Source organism: Coenobita brevimanus, chromosome 50 (genome assembly GCF_032717465.1).
Source record: "Coenobita brevimanus isolate Jiangsu-jjx chromosome 50, ASM3271746v2, whole genome shotgun sequence".
NCBI lineage: Eukaryota > Metazoa > Arthropoda > Malacostraca > Decapoda > Coenobitidae > Coenobita > Coenobita brevimanus.
Genome location: NC_137003.1, coordinates 55,012,327 through 55,030,973, shown reverse-complemented (window position 1 = coordinate 55,030,973; position 18,647 = coordinate 55,012,327). Strand labels below are relative to the sequence as shown.

General features: G+C 48.6%; 1 protein-coding gene across 8 annotated transcripts in view; it reads left to right on the top strand.

The window, feature by feature from the left end:
• para (sodium voltage-gated channel paralytic) overlaps window positions 1–18,647 on the top strand; it is a 234,681-nt gene that overhangs the window by 66,215 nt on the left and 149,819 nt on the right. For 7 of the 8 annotated variants that reach the window (XM_080272413.1, XM_080272412.1, XM_080272411.1 and 4 more), the window contains exon 1: window positions 17,443–17,746. The exons of the other annotated variant lie outside the window; for it this stretch is intronic. The gene's annotated coding sequence lies outside the window, so the exon portion shown is untranslated. Of the gene's footprint in view, window positions 1–17,442; window positions 17,747–18,647 lie in introns of those variants that run through there. 8 annotated transcript variants of the gene reach the window in all.

Genomic DNA, 18,647 nt, shown 5'->3' with positions numbered 1-18,647 from the left:
TCGCAACAGTCACAGAGTACACACACACATCTTCCCTACGACAGAGTAAAAACACAGCTTCCATGAAACATCACAGTTACACACACACACATCATTCCAACGCACACAAATTACACACATCTTCCAAACTAACACATCTTGGTGACACTGTCAAAGTACACACACACACACACACACACACACACACACACACACACACACACACACACACACACACACACACACACACACACACACACACACACACACACACACACACACACACACACACACACACACACACACACACACACACACCTTCCACGCAACACTGACGCAACTTTGGCTGAGTACTTAGGGCTTTCTTATGACATGAACTCAACACTGGCGCAACACAGACAACGTAGCCCAGCCCAGCCTACCGACGGGCCTTACGTCACGAGGCCCTGTCAGAGGCAAGACAAAGGAGTATCGGCTGGAGTTGGGGCTTTGGGTTAGGTGGCGCATCTAGCTAGGCAGACGGCTTGAGCGAGAGAGAGAAGGAGGCTTAGCTTGAGTTAGGTTCGGGTGGCTTAGGCTTGGTTGAGGTTGTGAGGTTTGGTTTGGTTAAGTTAGGCTTCATGTAGTTGAGTTAGGTTGGGTTGGGTTTGGGTTTGGTTCAAGCCTGTTTGAGATGAGTTGGTGGGTTTAGACCTGGTTGAGTTGGGTTGGTGGGGTTAGGCATACAACAGTAATATGATCCTTCCTCTTCCTTATCATTGTATTTTGCATGTAACACCTAAGCATTCATTGGTTTGTAATATATATATCTTTATCAGTATCGACAGAGTTTAAAGTAGTAGGAAAAATGAATCGCAGAGGAAGAAGTGCTAACAAAGCTCCTTTGGTGTGGAGTACATGGGTTTACAGTGTGCCTAAAAATAAATAAATGAGTAAATTGGAGGTAAGGGATAAGCGTCATGTTCCAGGTGCCTTTGGGGGCTGCGTTACACCTCGTGATTAGCGATTTGTTCTGCTCACTGTACATTACCTTTGTCATTTTATTGATGCAGTTGATGGATATTGAAGCGATGTAATAGGCGAAGAAATTATTTTTTAGGAAGAGGGTGAGGCAGGGTAAGGCATTAAGATTCATGCAGGAGACTTCGTAATAACTCCTCCCTAGCGATTTAGCTTGTTCATAGCGGCTGGGCTCTCTTTCGTATGTTTTTTATTTTTTCAGTATCAAAGTAGTTTTCGTCTGTAGCATACGAGAAGCGCAATATACACAATAAATGGCAAAGGAAGGCTTGTTACGAGATTTTCCAAAGCCACTTGCAATACGATCCTAAGGCAGACAAATGAATCAGTGACATAGGTGTGCCTAGCCTAAAATTGTTATCTTTCCATCTTGAATGTTGACATGTGACAATAAATGAACACTAGATTAGGATGCTAGTCTCGAAGAAGTGCAATGAAAAGGGTGTGGAGCCGTAGCATTATCTTTTTCTGCCACTGAGCTACGTGACATAAACCGCAAAACGACGAAAATCTTGGCCAAGGTAAGGTAAAAGAGCTTCAGAATCTCCTGGAAAAAAAAAAAGAAAGATCAGGGAAGGAGTTTGGCGGTAGGATGCAGAACTGACTTAGGCAAAGTTAGAGAAGTGGATGAGGATGGATGATTTGGCAGCGTGAAGTATAGTCGAATGAATTGATGAATGAGTTGGGGAGGAAATGGATGAACAGACGAGTAAAGTGAGGTGCGTCAGTGAGTATGCTGAGGAGAAGTGGAATCTGATGGGCAGTGTAGCTACGGAGAGTGAGTCATTCAGGTTAGAGCAAGATTTGGTGGATAAGAAATGAAGTGGGATGATTCAATGAATAACACAGGGTGTGTTAGTGGATTAAGGTGAAGCGGGGTGGCTGTGAATAAGGTAGGGTGGGTGAGTCAGTAAAATAAGGTGAAACAGGATGACATGGTGAATAAGGAGGAAATGATTCGAAGAGTAAGGTGGGAATAGTCACTGAGTAAGTCAGGTTGAAGGAGAAACGATCCATAAACTAGCATGTGAATCAGAATTTTGTAAACAAGGGATTATACACACACACACACACACACACACACACACACACACATATATATATATATATATATATATATATATATATATATATATATATATATATATATATATATATATATATATATTATGAATTCGGTATGTGAGTCAGTGAGCGAGGCAGGAGAGGAAGTGAGTGAGGCAATAAGTAAGGCACGAGTCGTGACTGAATATAGGAGTGAGTATGGGTATGGCAGAGTGGGTAAATGGCTGAGTTAGTGGGTATGACAGGGTGAGGAAATGACTGAGTTATGAGGAGCACTGGATGAGGTTGTAAGCTTGTGAATGAGGATGGGCGAGGCAGTGAGGAAGGGTGGAATAAACTGAATGAGGCGGGTGATGCAGGATGAAAAACTTAGGAAGTGAGACTAAGTGGGAGTGAGTGAATGAATGAGAATAATAGTTAGTCAGAGTTTGAGTTTATTAGTGTGTGTGTGTGTGTGTGTGTGTGTGTGTGTGTGTGTGTGTGTGTGTTTATGAGAGAGAGAGAGAGAGAGAGTGAGAGAGAAAGAGAGAGAGAGAGAGAGAGAGAGAGAGAGAGAGAGAGAGAGAGAGAGAGAGAGAGAGAGAGAGAGAGAGAGAGAGAGAATATAAAGGTGAGTGAATGATTGGGTGAGTGTGGGTGCATAAATGGAAGTGAGTGAGGGTAGATGATAGAAGGTGAGTCACTGAGTAGGACGAGTGAAGGTGAATGAATATGAACAGAAGGTAGGTCAAAGCAGTGAGTCAAGAAATGAATCAGTGAGTGAAAAGTAAGATGACAGCGAGTATGGCAGACTGAGGAGGCAAATGAAACAGTGAATGAGTCAGTACGTGAATGAGGCAGTAACCCATGATGAGGAAATGAGTCAAGTGATGAGTCAGACGGTATAAGAAAGCGATGAGGCGGTGAGTTAGTCTGAAACTGGTGTCGTGAGTCAGTGGGATGAACGGTGAGTAAGTTGCTGGGTGAAACGGTGAGTCTAATTACCATGGTGGAAGGTGAGTGAAGCAGTGAGTAAGAGGGTGAGGCAGGAGTGAGGTAGGGTGTTCTGAAGGTAGTGGGTGAGTGAATAGGATGTTGTGAAGCGAGGTATGAGTGAGGCAGAGTGAGTGAGGCCTCCCCCGCGCCCGGCATAGTGGACTCGTCTGCCCGCATTGCGATAGAAGAGGTTCACGCGACCTGCCTCCTCCTCCATGCTCCACCCTCCTCCACCTCCACCCTCCTCCACCTCCACCTTTCTCCATGCTCCACCCTCCACCTCCACCCCATGCTCCACCCTCCCCCACCTCCACCCTCCATGCTCCACCCTCCCCCACCTCCACCCTCTATGCTCCACCCAGTTCACCTCCACCCTCGGACTCCACACTCTATGCTCCATCCCCTTCACCCATCCTCCTCCCTGCTTCACCCTCCTCCACCTCCACCCTCTTCCACGTTCACTCTTATGCTCCACCCTCCTTCACCTCCACCCCTTGCCCCACTCACCTTCACCTCCACCCCATGCTCCACCCACCTCCACCCCATGCTCCACCCTCCTTCACCACAATGTTCCCTGCTTCTCCACCACCACCATCTTCCTTGATCCACCGTCCTCCTCCTCCTCCTCCACCCTTCACTTCCACCTTCCTCCTCCTTGCTTCTTCCTCCTCCACGTCCACCCTCCATGCTCCACCCTCCACCTCCACCCTCTTCCACCCTCCACCTCCACCCTTCTCCATTCTCCACCTCCACTCTCTTCCATTCTCCACCCTCCACATCAGTCCTCCTCCACCCTTCACCTTCACCCTCCTCCACCTCCACCCCTCCATATCCACCCTCCACCTCCACCCTCCACCTTCACCCTCCATATCCACCCTCCACCTCCACCCTTCTCTGCCTCCATGCACCTCAACCATCCTCCACCTCCACCTTCTTCCACTTCCACTTACCTCCACCTCCACTACCTCCACCTCCACCCTTCATGTTCCACCCTTTTTGCACCTCCACCCTCCAACTTCTCCCTCCTCCATCTCTACCTTCCTTCACCTCCCCCCTCCACCTCCACCCTCCACCTCCTTCCTCCACCTCCACCCTTCTTCATCTCCATCCTCCTCCCCTCCTTCCTGCTCTATCCTCCCTCCCTCCTACTCCCTCCTTCCTGCTACATCCTCCTCCCCTCCTTCCTCCTCCACTCTTCATCCTCGCCACCCTGCTCCACCTCCACCCAGCTCCACTTCCACCCTGCTCCACCTCCACCCTGCTCCACCTCCACCCTGCTCCACTTCCACCCAGCTCCACCTCCACCCTGCTTCACTTCCACCCAGCTCCACCTCCACCCTGCTCCACCTCCACCCTGCTCCACTTCCACCCTGCTCCACCTCCACCCTGCTTCACTTCCACTCTGCTTCACCTCCACCCTGTTTCACCCTCTGTTTCTGTCCTTCGCCTCCACCCTCTTCCATCTTCCACCCCCTGCCTTCCATCCCTTTCCTTCCATTTTTCTGATCGTGATGGTTCGGTGGGTGTTAGGGTGTTGTGCTGGGTGTAGGGGTGGGTGTGGGTGTAGGAAAGGGAGGGTGGATGAGGGTGTGGGTGGGGGAGGGTTGGTTGTGGGTGTGGAAGAGGAAGGATGGATATGGGAGAATGGGTGTGGGTGTGGAAGGGGAGGGTGGATGTGGGTGTGGAAGGGGAGGGTGGATGTGGGTATGGGAGGGGAAGGGTTGGTTGTGGGTATGGGAGGGGAAGGCTTGGTTTTGGGTGTGGGACAGGGAGGGTGGATGTGGGTGTGGGTGTAGAAGATTGGGTGATGTGGAAGGGTTAGGTTGTGTGTGGAAGAGTGAGGATGGGTGCGGAAGAATGGGAGGTGGATGTGGGAGAGAGAAGGTGTGAAAGTAGGGACAGGTTGAATGAAATGTTAATGTATATGAGTGATATTTTACACACACACACACACACACACACACACACACACACACACACACACACACACACACACACACACACACACACACACACACACACACACACACGCCTTCTCACCTATGCCACACCCACGCGTATCCCACCCAGTTCCACCTACACGCCACCACCCACATCACGCCCACAACTTTTCTACAAAACAGTCGACCCATTACCCAGCTACTCTCATCCACCTCTCTCTCTCTCTCTCTCTCTCTCTCTCTCTCTCTCTCTCTCTCTCTCAGCAAAGTGGCCACTGGCAACTCCCCATTCTTATGTTGCCAGAAGTCACCTGAGACGACGAGGGAAAAGTATAGGGAAGGAAGGGAAGGAGGGAAAGCAAGAGAGAGAGAGAGAGAGAGAGGAAGAGATATTAAAGTTATGCAGAGGGATATATCACTTCTGGAGGAGGTGATAGAGGTGGTTGGAGAATTGCTTTTATTTCGTGTTTTATTTTTGTTTTTGTTTTATTATTAGAAAAACAGAGGTATCATTTTTGGCCTTTATCCTTTTTTCACCAGACAATGACAGTATACACATGCGATATTGACCAGACACGTCCAGTGGTGCCGCAATACTGCATCACACCACACCACACCACACCACGCAGCGCCACACCACATCGTACCACACCACATCATACCACACCACACACCACACCACGCAACACTACACCACATCACTTCGTACCACATCATACCACACCACACCACTTCACACCACACCACAAAACACCACACCACACCACACCTGCACCACTTAAAACCGCTGCACACAGCACCGAATACCACACCATACTAGCACCACGCAACACCTGCATCATACCAAATCACACCACACCATACTTGCACCACACCACACCACACTAAACTACACCATCACACCAAACCACAACACTATCACACCAAACCACAGCACAACACACCTCACCATACAACACCATACCTGCCCCACACCACACCTGCAGCACTCCACACCACGCCATTCCTGCACCACATCACAACATACCAAACCCCACCACACCAAACTAGACTTCACCCCATTACACCATCGCTGCACCACACACCACCATCCCCCCAGCATAACATCACTATACCACACCACACCGAGCTGTTCCGTACAGTAACGTAACAGTAATTCACACCACGCCACAGCAACATTCCTCACCGTGTCATAGAAATCACACATCACACCATACCTTACCAAACAGCACCACACTATGCCACGCCATTTCACAGCACACCACACACACCTCGCCACACCACACCACTCACGTCACACATCACATCATACCTGTACCACATCACATCACACCGCACCACACCCCATCTGGCACTACCTCTGCACGAAACTGTAATTTATGTGTTCATGTGACTATCGGGCTTTTATCGTTCCTTTAGGTGTATGTGTGTGTGTGTGTGTGTGTGTGTGTGTGTGTGTGTGTGTGGAATGTCTGAAGTGTGAGGTGCAAGTAGAGGGCGTTTAATGCATATGTCTGTGGGGGAGAGATGGTTGCTTAAGTATGGAATGTATCATCAAGTGTCCTGCCTTAAGAATATGTGTATGTCAGTATCTACGAGTGTGTGTGAAGTGTGTGGGGTATGTGTGAAGTGTGGGCAGCGTGTGGGGTATGTGTGAAGTGTGTGGGGTATGTGTGAAGTGTGGGCAGCGTGTGGGATATGTGTGAAGTGTGGGAAGCGTGTGGAGTATGTGTAGTGTGTATAATGTGTATGTAGCGTGTGTGGAGGGGGTACAATGTGTGCATAGCATGTGTGAAGTGAGCTGAGGGAGTGTAGAGGGAGTAAATGGAACGTGCGTAGTGTGTGTGTGTGTGTGTGTGTGTGTGTGAGAGAGAGAGAGAGAGAGAGAGAGAGAGAGAGAGAGAGAGAGAGGAATGCGCGTGAAGTGCATGAAATGGATTTGCATAGTGATCATTGAGAGAGCATGATGAAGTTTGTGTGTAATGTGTGTTTGTAGGCTGTATGCAGGGTGTGTGTTGAGCGTGCATTGTTTGTAGAGAGAATATTTGCAGTGTTGTGAGTATCTGTAGAGAGAGAGAGAGAGTGTGTGTGTGTGTGTGTGTGTGTGTGTGTGGAGTGCTTTTGGAGTGTATTTAGTGTATGTTGAGATAGTGTGTAAAGTGTGTGTGTAGTGAGTGTGTAGAGAGGTATATCAGTGTGTCCATTAAAGTGCCATTCTCTGATCGCTGGGTCAACACTGATACTGCACCTTGAGTGTTGTCATAGCACACACACACACACACACACACACACACACACACACACACACACACACACACACACACACACACACACACACACACACACACACACACACACAACACTAATACTCCCAGCATGTGGACAGACATACTGTACACGCAGAACACTGCACGCATCCCTTTAAATCACGCCCATACAAACACATATACAAACAGCTCGTATACCCTTAACACACGACCATGCACACCGTTAGGCACACAGTCTTATACCTTTTAAACACACACACACACACACACACACACACAGGTCGGTATTAGAGGTAGACAGTAACTATGCAGTGATTATTGAACTTCACATGTCTACCTCGGCTTCCCTTCCCCTCATGTTGCACCTCCATCCCTTACCTCCAGCATTCACCTCAACGAACCTCACCATTTCCCTTGTCGCCTTGCTATTTCTAACCTCACCTTACCTCACTTCACCTCACGTCCCTACCTCTCTCCTCACATCATTTTCCTGCCTCACGCCTCTGACGCAAACGTAATACCAGACATCAGGGTGTAAGAGGGTTAAAATGTGATCTAGAGTGAGCAGTATGTAGTGTGAGGGAGAATATAAGGGAAGATAAATAGTATGATGAATAGTATGATGAATAGTATGAGTGGTGGGAAGGGGAAGGAGTGGGTAGTATGAGTGTGAACGTACTGAATCAAAGTGAATGAACCGTGACTAGTGTGAAATGTTCAGTGTGTGGTAGAATGAATGGGGTTAGTGTGAGGGAGAATGAATGGTGGCTAGTGTGAGGGAGAATGGATGATGGCTAGTGTGAGGGAGAATGAATGATGGCTAGTGTGAGGGAGAATGAATGATGGCTAGTGTGAGGGAGGATGAACAGCGACAAGTGTGAGGAAGGATGAATGATGGCTAGTGTGAGGGAGAATGAACAGCGACAAGTGTGAGGAAGGATGAACAGTGGTAGTGTGAGGGAGAGAATGCGCACCATGAAGAACAAAGTTTGAGGGAGAAATAGTGAGGCATGAGAGGGTTGTCTGCTGTTGAAGTGGGTAGTATGAGAGAGAGAGAGAGAGAGAGAGAGAGATGGGGCGGGAGGGAGAGAGAGAGTCTTGGCTGTTAAAAGAGGTGAAAGTTGACCGCGATGATAAAATAGGTCAGTAGGTGAGAGCGGTAAAGCCACTTGACTCTGGAAATGGGTCACAGGTTAAGTTGGGTTAAAATAGGTCAGAGAGAGAGATCACATAGATAAACTGAGATAGCTGTACTGAATGACCGCAGGCTTTGTGTGTGTGTGTGTGTGTGTGTGTGTGTGTGTATAAACTAATTCCTGAAAATTAATATTGCCAGTCATGCACTTTCTTACAGTAAAAAATAAAGTGTGTGTTATTTTCCCCAAAGGTATATACTGATTTTTTTTTTTTTTTAATTGATGTGGCACTTTTGTTGTCGGTTTTAGTCTCGTAACACCTCTTCCGCGGCGATTAATTCCGCCCCCCCTTGCACCTCAGTATCCCTCCTTGTATTATTGATGCAAACAACATGAAAACGAAATAATAGAGGGTAATGTCAGGTACTGTCATGCATGTTAAGTCGCTATGGAAGAAATGCTGGGAAGTTTTCGGTGCCATCTTAAAATATAGTCTGCATCGGTACGCTCTTGTTTGGTTAGCGGAGAAAGAAACACACACACACACACACACACACACACACACACACACACACACACACACACACACACACACAGATGGTGCCGTGGCGGTGTTGGGGTTAGGTGACACGGTTCAGTCGAGACGGTCGATAATAGGCCCCGTAGCACTGGAAATAGGCTCCGGTGACCATGAAACTAGCATGAGGCAGAAAGGTCAGGGCATGAGGCACGGCAGGGTGAAATTAAGAGCGTAGGGGGGAGCTGAGTGAAGCAGCATGAATAAAAGAATTTGTGAACTCTCCCAGGCCCCTTTGACTCACTCCCAGCTGAATAAAATCGTCTTGCGTAAGCTGGAATAGAATGCTAGAGTTCTTCCGGCCTTGAGAGGGTTAATGGTGATAGAGTTAACATCCCCATACTCCTGTGACTCCCTTTTAGCTTGTTCTGTTGTTCTTTCTGCCGATCAAAGTTTGGGTTATGACAGGAAGATGATTGTAAGTTTCCTCTCTCTCTCTCTCTCTCTCTCTCTCTCTCTCTCTCTCTCTCCAGTGTTTTCTTCCACCGGCTCTGCATATTGACTCCACCCCTCCACTCACTGTCTTTACTCCTTCCACATCCTCCACCCACCGATTCCACCCCTTCCACTGCCTTCAGTCACCCTCCTCCACCCTTTACTCATGCTCCAAACACTCCACCTTTTCCACCTATTCCACTCACTCCACCCTTTCTGCTTATTGCACTTACTTCACCTTTTCTACTGATTCCACCTTTGACTCCACTCAGTTCCATCTGCTCCACATTACCATTTTTCCTCTTCCACCTGTAGACCTTGTTGTGCCTACTTCCACATGCTCCACACAAAAATCCACATGCTCCTTGCCATTATACCATATTCATCCTATCCACCTTGCTCCACCTTCTCCACTTTCCTCCATACTGACCACCCTCCTCCACATCCCTCCCCCTCCTCCACACCAACCGGCCTCCACCACACCTACCATCTTTCCCCATATCTTCCACCCTATTCCACATATTCCCTCCACACCTTCCACCTGCTCCACATGCTCCCGTAGCCAGTGTTTGCGTCCACGTCATGATATTCCACTACGATTATTGGCCGATCAATAGCTTTCGTCACGCTACAGAAGGGGGGGCAGGGGGATGACGTCACGAGCGGAGGGGGGAAGGGGGAGGGGGGGAGCGGAAGGAATTGTTGGTCTAGATATAAAAATTGGTGGGGAGAGAGAGAGAGAGAGAGAGAGAGAGAGAGGAGGGGTTATATAAGAGACGTGGTAGATAATTGAGGGAACTGGTGTGGTACTGGGACTGGTGTGGTGCTGGGACTGGTGTGGTACGAGGACTGGTGGGATACTGGGACTGGTTGGGTACTGGGGCTGGTGGGGTACTAGGACTGGTGTGGTACTAGGACTGGTGTGGTACTGGGACTGGTGGGGTACTGGGACTGGTGGGATACCGGGATTGGTGGGGTACCGGGACTGGTGGGATACTGGGACTGTTGTGGTACTGGGACTGGTGTTTTACTAGGACTGGTGTGGTACTGGGTCTGGTTGGGTACAGGGACTGGTGTGGTACCGGGACTAGTGGGATACTGGGACAGGTGGGGTACTGGTTAAAGGGGAAAACTAATGGGGTAGTCATGTTAGGCCTGGGTGGTACGGGAGAGTTCGTAGCGCCTCTTCCGTGACGATTTATTCTTCCTATTACACTATCGCATTCCTTTGTGTGCCACTGATGGTGTTTTAATCTCGACCTACTTTGCATTAATCAAGTGCAAGGGGACAGCCAGGAGTCATGCGAAAAATAAATCCCCACGGATGAGGTGTTGCGAAATCTTCAAAGCCGGTAATACAACGACCCTCAGTGGTTTGTAATAGGATCGTTGGGTGACGTTGACGGACGATAGCCAAAGTAAATGAAATGAGAGGCCAGAGTGCTGAAGGCTAAAGTGCTGTTAGCTTTTAATCCTGAATAAAGTGGCGTAGGGATGGATGGAATAAAGTGCTGGTGATGGAGGTGGATTGTCGTGGAGGGGTGGAGAGAGGAGGGAAGAGAGGGGGCGGGGATAGTGGAGGGATGGAAGGAGTGTGGTGGAGGAGTAGAGTGTGGTGGAGGGGGGGATGGAAAGTGTGGTGGAAGGAGTGTGGTGGAGGGAGTGTGGTAGAGGGAGTGTAGTGGAGGGAGTGTGGTGGAAGGAGTGTGCTGGAGGGCGTGTTGTGAAGGGATGGTATGTGTTGGAGGGGTGGAGTGTGCTGGAGGGAGTGCCGTGGAGGGAGTGTGCTGGAGGGCGTGTTGTGGAGGGATGGAGTGTGGTGGAGGGGTGGAGTGTGGTGGAAGGAGTGTGGTGGAGGGGTGGAGGGAGTATAAGCCAGGTGGACGCGCCTCCCTCCGCGCGTGAGCATAATGGAAGCAATTTTTAGATCTGTTGTAATTCTGGCGGGCCTTGCATGACGGTGGCAGGGGGGGCAGGGAGAGGCCGAGGGAAGGGAGGAAAGGGCGAAGAGAGGGAGGGAAGAAAGGAAGGGAGGAGTGGAAAAAAGGGAAGGAAGGAAGGGAGGGCGGGAAGGATGAGTGGAAAAAAGGAGGGTAGGGAGGAGTGGAGAGAAGGAAAGGAAGGGAAGGGAAGAGTGAAGAAAGAGAGGAAAGGAAGGGAAGGATGGGGAAGAGAGAGGAGGATGGAAGGGAGGAGTGGAGAAGGGAAGGGAGGGAAAGGAAGAATGGAGAAAGGGAGAGAGGGAAGGGAAGAGTGGATAGAGGATAGGGAAGGAAGGGGCCGGGTTATATAAAAGGAAAGGAAAAGGAAATATAGATAGATGGGAGGGAAGACAAAAAAGGAAGGAGCAAAGGAAGTGAAGGGTGATAGGGAGAAGGCAAAGGGAAAGGGAAAGTAAGAAAAGTGGAAGTAAACAATGAAGGGAAGAAAAAAGACAAATAATAAAAAAAACTAAATGGGGGAGGAAGGAGCGAATGAGATTAGGTAGGAGTGAAGGAGAGAGAAAGAGAAGGGAAGGAGAAAAAGATGAGTCTCAGAAGAGAAGATGGAAAGGGGGAAGGAGAAGGAAGGGAAGGAGGAATGATGGAAAGAGGAAGAGAAAGTAATACACAGTGAAATGGCTTATCGGAGAAAAAGGGGGACAAAGAAAACGAAAGGAGAGAAAGAGAGAGAGAGAGAGGAAGTGGAAAGACACGGAAGAGGGACGATGAGGGAAGATGGAGGAGGAGGAAAAGATGAGAAAAGAGAAAGGAGGAAGGTGAAATGCGTGTGAGACAGAGGGAAAGAGAAAGGGGAGGAGAAGGAAGTAGAAGAAAGAAATAGAAGAAACGATACTGGAGAGAGAGAGAAGAAGAGGGAAGAGGAGCAGAAAAAGGAATGGGGAGGAAGGAGGATGAGGAAAAGAGGGGAGGAGAGGCAGAAGGAGGATGAATGAAGGCTAAAGGAGAGAAAGAACTTGTTAAGGCTACCGAGTCAGCTTACATGTGGGCGGGTGAGGGTGTGGGTGGGGTCGGGTGGGGTGGTGAGAGAGTTTGGGTCGTTGTGGTGGGGTCACAGGAATCAGGTCACTCTGCAGGTCTCACAAGGGCTTAGATCGCTCCTGGACTCACAATGGGTCAGCTCAATTGCCTGGGCTCACAGTGTCACAAAGCTAAGGTCAGAGGTCAGGTCATTTCTTGGTACTTAAAGCTGGGGTCAGAGGGGGTCAGAGGTCATTCGTTGTTACTGTTCTGGAGGTCACACTCAGCTTACTCTCCTGGGGTCACAAGCCTGGATCGGCAGAGGTCAAGACACGGGTTGGCACTAGTAAGTCACCCTTGAGTTGGCAGAATTCAGGTCACACCCGAGTGAAGAAGTCAGGTTGCTTGTGTTGTCAATGGTCAGGTCACTCTTGTGTTGCCAGAAGTTAGGTCACCTGTGTTGTCAGAGATCTGGTCATTATTATGTTGGCAAAGTTCAGGTCATTATTGTGTTGGCAAAGGTCAGGTCATTCTTGGGTTGTCAGGGATCAGTTCACTCTTGAGTTGCCAGAGGTTACGTTGTTCTTGTGTTGTCAAAAGTCAGATCACTCTTGGGTTGTCAAAGGTGAAGTTACTCTTGTGTTGTCAGGCCAGGTCACTTGTAATGTCAGAGGTCAGGTCACGGGTTGTCAGGTCAGGTCACTCGGGGCCATAGTAACAGGGGTCATGGTACTGAGGGATTGGGGGGGGAAGGGTCACACGAGGCCTATATAAAAGTCAGTAGGGTTGAAAACAGAGGTATTGATTGGATCAGCTGCTAACCCTCCCCTCCACTCCCCACTCCTACACTCCCCTTCCCCTCCACTCCTCACCCCTACACTCCCCCTCCCCTCCACTCCTCACCCCTACACTCCCTTCCTCACTCCCCCACCACTACTGCCATACCCGCTGACCTGCTGTGTTAAGGCTGTGGATGTGCTGAGCTGGTGCTGTAATGCTGTGTTGAGGTGGTGCTGGAGTGCTGTGTTGAGGTGATGCTGTAATGCTGTGTTGAGGTGGTGCTGTTAATGGTGTGTTGAGGTGGTGCTGTAATGCTGTACTAAGCTGTGGATGTGCTATGATGATGCTTTCAATACTATGCTAAGGTGGTGCTGTGAGGCTGTGCTGAGGCCGTGACTGTAATGCTACTGTAGGGTGCTAATTCTAACGCTGTGTTGTCCATAAAATGCTGTCTTTTTCTCAGTAACCCTTCAAGACGTTGGCGTATATTAACCAAACATCACCATATCCTCGTATTCACCTTGAGAACGGGTATCGAGGAAGGAAGGGGTTAATGAAGGCTGTTTCTAACCTTTCCAGTTAAAAATAGTCTCTCGGAAGCTGAATAAAAGCCTGGAGGTAACAAGAAATAAAAATAGAAGACAGGTGATGGGGTTGAATGTGTTAATCAAATGTAATTGGGTTGTAAATAACGTGGAGGTTGTTAGTGCTCTCTGCACCTCACGTCACCTCTCATCTCGATACGTAATTTGTATACAGGGTGGCGCCTAAATAGAGCTGTACTAGAAACACATGTGGTAGTAGCTTATGTGTTGCGGGGACGGCTCAGTCGGCTTGTGTGGGCGTGGTTGTGGCAGTGTGGGTAGTGAATTAATGATGCAGATGCTGATAAAACTGACTGAACCGTGGAGTTGGATCGTTATATATGGGTCACAGTATGTTATGTTCTTTCCACTCTGACTTGGCCTAAAGTTGCCATCTCTCCATCTTGAATGCTGGCTTGTAAGAATAAATTAACACAAGATAATGATGCAAGTTACGAAGAAGCGGTATGAAAAAGAATGTAGAGCCGAAGCATTGTCTGTTTCTGCTGCTGAGCTTCGTGAAATGCGCTACAAAAGGACGAAAATCTGGGCCAGGTTGCGATGACAGAACTGTGGTCTCGTTATCTCTGGACGGTTGTAGTTAGCTTAAGAGAGACCTTTTAATGTGGAGGGGTTAGACACGGCCAGATTAGTGTATGTAGTAGACAAATTTGAATTAGTTACCTCAGTAGTTATCTTTTTGTTTACCCCCAATATAATGTATCCACCTCATTTATATATACATGGTATCCTCTGTATGTTCTTCCTTTATTAGCTGAGTTTGCTATTCAGTTACGTTAAAGTAAGTATTCGTAATTAATGTCGTATGTGAGTGTAGAGCAACTGCTTCAAACATAGACGAGTACTGAGTGAGGAGTGTCATCTAAAGTGAGTTAAATGATGAAAGCCTCCACTTTGCCCACACCTCACCAGGACCTCCTACATTGTCTCCAGTCATTAATATTATTGCATTAGTGAACTCAGTGGTATTCCTGTCATTCCAAAAGATTGATGTCAGAGAGAAGACACGGTAATATAACCCTTAACCGCTCTCCACCACATTTTATAATAATCTTAGTTGCTGACGTATTGATTGATAACCAGTAACATTTGAGCAGCGAAAGACCAAGTCGCATGCAGCAGCGGTACAACCCATGTGAACAACAATGGAAAAGCTAAAATACTCTCCGTTATGGTCCATTTGCACATTGCTGTCATAAAATTCACAGTGCCAGTCAAATAATGGTGTTTAATATATAGTGTTTTCTGTTGTTTCAGGTAATGTGTTGTGCAGTGCCTAGATCCACGTATGTAAGTACAAAATTAATCCGCCATGTTGCCCCTGTTCTTTGGCTGGTTGGATTTTTGAGTATTATCCGTTCTGTTACGTGAATTTTAAAGTCCACTTAGTTTCCCCGTAGAGGTGATTCTTCAAGTGTTTGTGTATAGAGCCATTGTTAATTCGTCTGTCTATATCCAGACGCCTTAATCCCGTAAGGGGTGGCCACAAACAGATCGCCTTCATGTCTCCCTCTCCCCTACCATTATGTTGCCTTCCCCACAACTCACACCCCCTCTCTCATATACCTCTCCACTCCATCCCCTCATCTCATCCTCGGTCTCCCCCTCCCTCTCCCCCTCGCATACATTCACTGTCCTCTTAATTCGTGTCTTTGGTAAATTTACGCATTTTGAAGGATTTGTGGGACTTGCCTCCACATACTTTTTGGGATTTTTCAGTCACACATATATTCATTGCCGTGATTTTTTTTTTTTTTTTTTAAGAGACTTTTGAAACTAGGGGGTTCGATATAGTCTTCATGGACCATTTGCTAGTACATATGCTTCCTAGGTTAAATAAAATCCGTATTTCTAGACTGCTTCGGAGACAAGGCAACACTTTTTCCTCATCGATTTATTTTGCACATCACGGTATAATTATCCTCTTGTATGTCGGCGATGTAAACACGTCCATAGCATACAAAAGAAAGGTAAGGTGTACGATGGAATATAAATGGCACTGAACGAGGCACTACCTAGGCTCCCGACACCTTAGATACGGCCCAAAACTCTACGGTCCGAGGCAGCCAGGTTTAACTATCCCGCTCTCTGACGCTGTTCCCTGGGTTGTTCTCTGGAATTTACTGTTACATCCCTGCCGCCCCCCTCCCCCCCCTCACTCCCTCCCTCCCTCACCTTTATGTTTACCTTCCCGTTTTCTTTCGTGGTTTAGTGTTTAATGACGGTGTGTGTTGGAGAGCTGGCTGGAGTGTTGCTTCTAAAAAAAAGGCCTGTTCGTCGACTTACCTACTGTTTCCGCAGAATGTCAAATGTGACCTACTTTCTTAATTTGATTTCTGTTTGATGTAGGTCAGGAGGGTGACTATACTCTCGCCACTTTAACTTGGCCCAATTTTGCCGCCTTCGTCTTGATCTCGAGGTTGTAACATTGATATTGGAATATGATAATAGTCACGAAGAACTGCCACGGAAAGGTAGTGCCGCAAAATGATCTCTTTCTGCCACTGACGTGAGACAAGCTGCAGAAGGACGAACGTTTGGACAAAGGTGGACGTAGTATAGATGATGTGAAATGTGGCAGGATGGTAGTACCACATTTATTTATCATTTCCCAATAAATCTAATAAGGCTTAAGCAAGAAAGGTTTTATTATAGACAGCATACTTTCCCTCCAAAATTTAACTTTCTTAGTCTGAATATATATGGCTGAATACATACTGAGGCTGTCGATCTGATAACTTGCACACATGTTTTCATTTACTGAATATATATTGGAAGCGATTCGCCAAGTTAATTAATTTAGTAATGTAAGTTATTTCCGGAAGACACGAAATATTACGTGAAATAATTTACGTTTTTATTTAAAGAGGAGAGCACATTTCTTGAATTTTTCTCTTTACTGATACTACGTGTTAGATCTGACTGCGTTGCCTGTTTGCTCATATGCTGCATAATTTAGATGGCAAATGCATGTGAGACGAGATGGGGTCAGATGAGGACCAGGAAGATGTGCGGAGTGGAAGGGTGTGTTTTTTGATGAATTCATAGGGTTGGTGTTATTCTGTTTGATTGGATGGTAATGTTGTGAAGCTGGACCTGTGTGTGTGTGTGTGTGTGTGTGTGTGTGTGTGTGTGTGTGTGTGTGTGTGAAGCCACGTACACCACGACTTATACTCCACCATTTCACGTCATCAGAACATCAATGAAATCCCGTGTCCGTTTGCGTATCTGACCCTGGGTGTTGTCAGAGTGTATAGGGGGGTTATTTTTGGTCTGGCCTATGCGGCGACGGTGGCAGTGGTGGTGATGGTGGTGGTGGTGGTGGTGCTTCATGTTGGTTCACAAGAAACAGGAGATTAAATAAAATCATTGGACGGACCCTAGGGCGGAGACGGCGACTGCGCTCTTGGCCTCTGCTGCGCCTCCTTCCGTCCCGCCCGTCCCGCCTCGCTGCCTGGACATGATTCAAACCTACATCCCAGGTCACTTAATTCATAACTAGTCCTCTGGCGGTGATTACCTCTGATTTTGGCAGCGGGAAAAGTGAGCTATGGCGGACCGAAATACCGGTTTTGCTTCGTTTTTCCCAACTCAGTCGATGGCAGAGCTTAGGTTTGGTGAGCGCTAGAGAGCTGTACGACAACTGTTTAAAGGGACGGCAGCCCGGTCCGGAACATTCAGACCGTCCATTGTGAGTCAGACTTGTGAGCAGTGAGGAGTGACTGCGGGCTCTTGCCTCAGGAAAATATTGGAGATTATTCTATTTTGTCCTGGCGCCTGCGATGGTTGTAGTGAAGCAGCCCTCTTGATTGCCCCTGGAATGTGGTAGATGAGTGTGAGTGAGGAGGAGTGTGGTGTGGTGAGTGTGTGGTGAGTGTGGTGGGTGGAGTGCGTGTCGGGAGGGTGGTGCATCAACCACTACCCGCCACCACCATGGCCGCCCGCTGACCCCGCCACCACCCCGCCCTCGCCCACCCCGCCCCCGCCACCACGATAACATGCTCAAGGTAAATAGTTAACTCACACAACAACGCCTAAGCCCTACCTTGCACCATCCTGCCCAGCCCCGCCCCGCCACGCCCCACCCCATCCAGTCCAGCTCAGATCTGCCCCACACTGACCTGGTCTGTCTTACCTTGCCCTGCCCTGCCCAATCCAGCCCTATTCCGATCCTCCCTGCCCCGCTCCGACCAACACAGTCCTCCAACCCTTCCCCTACCCGCCCCGCACTCCCATGGTTCACGTCACCTTGCCCTGCCCTGTCATCCTCACCGCTCCCCCTGTGTACCCTGCCTCGCCGTGGTTGTGCTTCCTTCCAACGTGCCCTGCAGTACCCTAGAACACACTTTTTTTCTTGCCCGGCTTAGTCCTGCTAAGACCCTACCTTGTTGTGGCATACTGACTTGCCACTCCCTGCCTGCCTTCCCCACCCCGACCCGTCCTGCCCCACCCCATCCAGTCCCCTTCCCCACAACTATGCTTCTCTTCACCCTACACCCTTCTGTGCTCTGCCGTATGTCTTGTTCAGCCCCTTCTTCACCTGACTTCCTTTCCCACCCTGTCTCTGCGTCACTCAGCCAGTATCATCCAGCCCCTGCCTTACCTAACCTCTGCCTCACCCAAGCCTCCCTGCTCAACCATCGGCTCACCCAGCTGCTTACTCACCCAGCCTGTGCTTTACTGACCTCTTGGCTCACCCATCTCCCTGCTCACTCATCTTCTGCCCATAGCAGATCCCTGCACTACTCACTCACTCACTCCAGTCTCACTCCAGCTGCTTTGCTCTTTGCCTTCCCAGTCCAGCACTAACAGTTGCACTTTTTGCCACCTCCGTTGACCTCTCCGTTACCTTACTCTGTTGACCTGTCCAGCACCCTGCCTTGTTGACCTGTCCAGTACCCTGTCCTG